The sequence below is a fragment of the Oryzias latipes genome, chromosome 6 (genome assembly GCF_053564925.1).
Source record: "Oryzias latipes strain Hd-rR chromosome 6, Olatipes_Hd-rR_3.1".
Classification (NCBI taxonomy): Eukaryota; Metazoa; Chordata; class Actinopteri; order Beloniformes; family Adrianichthyidae; genus Oryzias; species Oryzias latipes.
This window is the reverse complement of record NC_136242.1, coordinates 35,275,797-35,282,146: the sequence shown is the minus strand read 5'-3', so window position 1 is coordinate 35,282,146 and position 6,350 is coordinate 35,275,797.

Below are 6,350 nucleotides of genomic sequence, written 5' to 3'. Positions count from 1 at the left end.
GGTGATGGTGGGAGGCGGAGAGGGAAAAAAGTACAGAACATTTTAGACATGGATTTTATTCAAGCAGATCAAACCTTACAAGGACTTTTCTACTTTCTTGGAAGTCAGTACTTTCAAATAAAATGCATCTGAAGGAAACGCCAAGAACGTCTTGTGTGACGTCCTGGTGATTTAGTTCAGACTGGAAATGTATTTCTGTCACCATGTAGCAGAGATTTACTACCATTTATAAATTGTTTGAATTGGGCCCCCAACAGGACTAATCTGGAACAAAATGATCGACGAATTACATTCTCAACTTTAAAATTTGATAGTCTAACATGCTCCCACTCCCCAGTAAACCAAACCCTGAACACCTCAACCCTTCGTTTCCGATTGGACTGAGCTCCACTTTGTTCTGACTTTCCTCAGTCTGAATAGGCTCCACGCTCTGAGTGGAACAACTCAGCGTTCCTTCTTAGCCGTCATCTCCTCAGTAACCGTCGTGCAGCATGACTCCGCTGTATCAAAGGAAAAAGTGCTGCACCTGACGTTGATACAGACGTTCAAATTGGTCAGTGAATTATCAAGTTTGAATCAGTAAACCATCCCGACAAGGACTGCTAAGCACAGGACTGCCATTATTCCTTGTTTTGAAACAGAAATGTCCAATAGACAGCTGTCTGAGCACAGACCAAGTAAGGTTCAGGACTCGGTCCGGACCAATGGACTTTTCCAGTCTGAATACACCCTTAATCATAGAAAAAAAAAGTCCTAAGTAAGTATATGACATATACCATTTTACTTTTGAGTAAATAAATAAAAATCAAAATAAATTTTACAAATAAACTCCGCCCAGAAAAACACATTTCCACCAAAGTGAGTTATATACATTTTTTTTTACTTGTCCTGTCCAACAGCTAGGCAGGCAGATGAGAGCTGAGGGCCTCTTGTGTTGGACATATTTTACTTTAACAAGAGGGGTTATTAATCTTCAGACAAACCAAAGGTATGTCTGAATAAACCCCTTTTGGAATTGAGGCCAAACTTTATTAATTTCAATCATGTTTGAAAATCTTTGGTGTTGGACCGGACGGAAAAGGAAAGAGGGGAAGAAGAGAGAGGGATGTTAGAGAGAGGGGGGGGGGGTAGGAGGGTGATAATAGGAGGGGAAGGGGGGTAAGACCATGAAGCAGCATACAGCAGACAGGTTTACTGGTTGTTTATCATTACGGTACGGTTCAAATGTAGTACAAAAAGGGCGGGGCCTATCCACACACACACTCAAATGTTATCAACACACCTGCTAGCTGCAAAAATGTCCACATGTCAACATGTACACAAAACAGATAGTGTTCACGAACGCATACTTATGCCTTTAAACCAACTAGTGTGAAATCTTTCATTCATTCAATCATGCAAACTATTAGTGCAAAGGTGAGCTAACACCTGTGCTCAGGTGAGTGTTTATGTTCTTCTAAAATGGATGGTGGAATGTGAAAAGAAGGAGGAGGAGCGCCCAGCCACCCCCACACCAAGACCCCCGCCCCAGGAGAGCTCTGGTCAGGCCTCGACGGGACCGAGGCAGCCAACCAGCCGGGGCAACCGACGTTGTGAGTTATATTTTAATGAACTTTCTTCTTTATTTAGGCAGTAATGAAGAGAAAACAACAGAGACAAAGTAAACTTAACAGAAGGTGGTTTGTAGAGCTAGTTGATTCTTTATAACACAACATAAAGGCTTAGGGTTCATTTAATTACAAAGACAGAAAAATTGGCTGTTTTTACTCAAACTGTGCTCCAACACAAAACACTTTTGTCACCCTTAAAGGTACTAGCTGAGGAAAGATGGTGCTGCGGTCTTCCGTGGACAAGCACCAAAGACTATTGATGGCTCCGGTTCTTCCTCTGGGTGGTGGACCTAAAGGGAAGGGTATACCACAAAGTCATTTTGGGCAGTCTGGTAACGTCCAATGAGACGAGGCCTCAGCTTCAGTTTTATTTTCCAAAGTAACTGCTCATAGCCTGTTTTGTCGGATTGGACCTGTCTACCATGGGAGACCCTCAAGGCCAGAGCCCCAAGGACCAGTCAAATTCTCACACCCCCACTACGAGAAAGTTGCAGTTCATAGAGAGGTGTAGCTCAGAATGAAAAAGAATTTCTAACCATCATGAAGGACCTTCTGAACCTCATCAGATAAAAACTTCATCATTAAAACTAAAACCATAAGAAGAATAAAAAACACAAAAAAGTTATTATTTCCAACCAAGTTAGACAAACTTTTCATATCAAAGAATAACTTCTTACAGTGTGTTAGGTTAAAAGTCATTTAACCTAAACCTAACCTAAACAAAGCCAACCCTTGGTATCAAGCTTATGGAAGATGACTGGATCATGTTTTATGAACTAACTGAAAGCTCTATGTACAAATAAAGAACATCTACTGCATTACACTACAGAAAGAGAAGCCAGGAAGTTTTTTGAATTAAGGTGATGCTGAATCAAGCAGAAGTTACAGAAATATGACAGTTCAGTGTTCAAGGCAAACATGTATTCACTCCTTCAGGGTTTGGCTTAGGAGAAAGAACTGGAAAGATCGATCTGATGAGGCAGAATTCTAACTTCACATTCATCCGGTTTCCTGCCAGCAGTTCTCTGCAGCACAGCGCCTGATTTTTATCAGTACAAAAGGCAAACCAGGAAAAAAGAGGAAGGCACATCACAACGAGGAACTAAAAGAGAACTGTAACATTAGGCTGAAGAATGGAGGAAGATAAAGAAAATGATCAGGAGGAAATATACAACTTCTCGAAAACAGCAAAAAGCTGAACAGCAGATTATTATATGTCTGTTTGGAATCATGAAAAGTATTTTGAGCTCACATTGAGGGAACATGGGAAAGAACCAGTTTATTTACCAAGAAAGAAATCTGGTCCCATGGTAAAAGGTACATTCCTGGTAAAAGGTATGTTCCTACGATAAAAGGTACATTCTGATGGTAAAAAGTATGTTTTTATGGTAGAAAGTGTGTGATAGATTGATGTGTGTGCAGGTGTCACATGTTTTTGAGTGGAAAAACAGATGTTTTGTTCCTTTTTTATGGAGTTAATTCAGTTTCAATCAGAAATACACACAACCTGTTTCACAAATACACACACTCTGATTCACAACTGTAATTTTATGCAAACGTGCAATATTAATTTGGAAATGCACACGTTGTGTTTCACAAACACACACTAAATGAAAATTATGCCTTCAGAAAAACAAACTGCTGAGCACATGAACAATTGTTAGAACAATAGCCCGGCGCGGCGACCACCTCAGCCCGGCGTTCACCAAAGCCCGGCGCGGTGTCCACCTCAGCCCGGCGCGGTGTCCACCTCAGCCCGGCGCCGCGTCCACCTCAGCCCGGCGCCGCGTTCACCAAAGCCCGGCGCGGCATGTGGATTACACTGATCACACTTTACAGAACATGGAATATGACATTGACCCAATCAACCATTTCATCTCTGCTGTCACAGATAATTGCAGTTACTACACTGAAGAGCATTATAACGTCAACATTAAATGTAAAGATAAGTTTTCACTTGTTCATTTCAATAGCAGGAGCATGTATGCAAATTTTGATAACATTAAGGAATACTTATGCAATTTTTCACAACGATTTAGTGTGATAGCAATTTCAGAAACATGGTTCAATGCAGAGAAGGGAGTTGAAAACTTTAATTTGGAGGGTTATGAACTCAGATACTGTAATAGACTAAACAAAGGTGGTGGAGGAGTTGCTCTATATGTGGATAAAACTTTGCATTTCAGAGTAGTGACTAGCATGACAGCTGTTGTTTACAATATGCTTGAATGTTTAACGAAATCTCTCAAGAATATCAAAAAAATATAGTTGTCAGTTGTATTTACAGAACACCTGGCTCTAATATGGATATGTTTACAGGCTGGATGGAGAAAATGTTTGTGAATAAAAATAAGGTAATGTTTTGTATGTTGGGATTTTAACATTGACCTTTTGAAATCTCATAAGATTAAAGCAGTTGAATAATTTATTAATACCATGTACAGCATTAGCTTATTTCCAAAAATTACAAAACCAAGTAGGTTAACTGCAAGTTGTGCAACATCAATTGATAATATATTCTCCAATGACATTGAAAATAAAACGGGTACCTAATTTCCACAAATACTTTCTTGCAAATAGATTACAATACATCTTAAAATGGTTAAAAAATAATCCAGAAACCAACTCATGGTTAGACTTGGAACAGGTGTTATGTGGAAAGATCAACCTGTCAGATCTTCCATTTATTAGCCAAACAGTTAAAAAACAGGATTGTTTCAAAAGTATTAATATAAATGCCACTTTAACAGCCTGGTGGGAATTTCTCAAAATATCAAAATCATCAATTCAACCGTGCAAAATGACACCCATCTGGAACAACCCAGACATCCTTATTAACAAAAAAATGATTCACTTCCCAGCTTGGCAAGCAGGGGCATAAAACAACTAGAGCACATAATTATTGATAGAAGATTCATAACTCCCCAGGAACTTCAAGACAAACATGAAATAAATAACTTGTTGGAATATCAGCAACTTAAATCAAGTATTACTAAAAAGTTTAAATATAAAGAAGACGATTTAAAGCTACCAGATGTAGTTACCACTCTGATTAATTTTTCAATGAATAGAACTCTCTCCAAAATATACAAACTTTTATGTAATTTAGATAATAATATTTCACTTCCAACAATAAAATGGGATGCAGATTTGAGCATCAGCACAGATGAAAGCTTCTGGTCAGAACTTTGTCTAAACACCTTTAAACTGACAAAAAGTCAAAATCTGCAGCTAATCCATCTCAAAACTCTACACAGAATTTACTACACTGGACCCTTCTGCCGTGTTTGGGGTGGGAGTCAGGGCCTCCGGTGCCTGGCGGGGGCGGTGGGGGCTCCGTTGGTCGGGGGGTCGGGTCCGGTGCCTGGGTGGGGTGGGCTGGGGCGCGGCGTGGTCCTCTGGGCTTGGGTGTGGGGGGGCAGTGGCGCTGGGCGGGCTGACCATCTACACCTGGGGCTGGGATCGGCCCTTCCCTGGTTCTGGGACGGGACGGGACAACCCTCTTGGGGCCCCCGGTCGCTCTGGGGGTCATCCGCTTCGGCTGCGGGGTCTGGGGTGGGGGCTTGTCGGCCCTGTCCTGTGGGGGGGCGTTCTGGGGGGGGAGGCCCAGTATTGGTACGGGTCCCGTCGAGGCCTGACCAGAGCTCTTCTAGGGCCGGCGCTTGGGGGGGGGGGTTCCTGGGCTTGCTCCGGGGGGGGCGGTGCTTTCTGGCTACTCTATCTCTGTGTGGGGTGGGTGGTGCTGGGCCTGGGGTGTCGGCGCTGGCCCCTGTGCTGGGGGGGGGGGGGGGGGGGGGGGGGGCTGGGGGACGGCTGTTTGACCACCGGGGGGACAGTCTACCAGCTGTCCCCAACCTACCCCCTTCCTCATATAACCTCATATTAGGGTGAAGGGGTGGGGGTTAAGCCTGCGATGCGCCTTGGGGGGGAGCTACTTGGCAGTGGTACCCCTCCCATGGTTGCCGTATGGAGTGGGCCCCCCCTCTTTCGGTTTTATTTGCACCTTAGACATGTAGGGCCCTTGGTAGGGGGGGTGGCCGTATTTGGTTTTGGTTTGTTCTGTTTGTTCTGTCTTTTGTGTATTATTTCTTTATTAGAGTGGGACTTCTGTGTTTTGTGGATCTTTGTTTGTATGTCTGTGATTATTTACAGGTGTAGTGCATGAAGGTGTGCCCTCAATTTGGACCAGCTGGTGGAGGCAACTTTAAAAGCACCATTTGGACATCCAGCCGGTGGGAAGGGAGCCTTGCTGCAACAGTTTCCACTGCAGCTTGGCCCTCTTCTCCATTTTGGTTTTGATTTCACCTTTTGTTTAGTTGTGTGTTGCACTTTAGTATTTTGTATTCATAGTTCTTCGTAGTTTGTATTTTTGTGCCCACTCTGATTAGTCTTTTGGTTTATAGTTATTTAAGTGAAGCTGTAGGGGTGAACTGCCATTTTGTTTAGTACATGTTTTCTCCTGTTTTTGTTAGGTTAGGGAGGTCAGAGTTTTGTCATTTATTTCCCTTTCCTTTCATTTACAGGTAAGATTACATGTTTCAGTTAGTTGGGGTTTTGTTTGTTATTTTGGCCTTGGTTCACCCTGAAGCCTTTTAGCTTCACTTTTAGTTATTGTTGGATTGTTTGTTTATTTGTAAATAAATTTGGTTATTTTATGGAGACATTCGTTTGGTGCTTTTTTTGTTGCAGTTAATTTATTAGCCAAAAAATTACTTTTTTTATGTTATGCCCCCCTAGCAC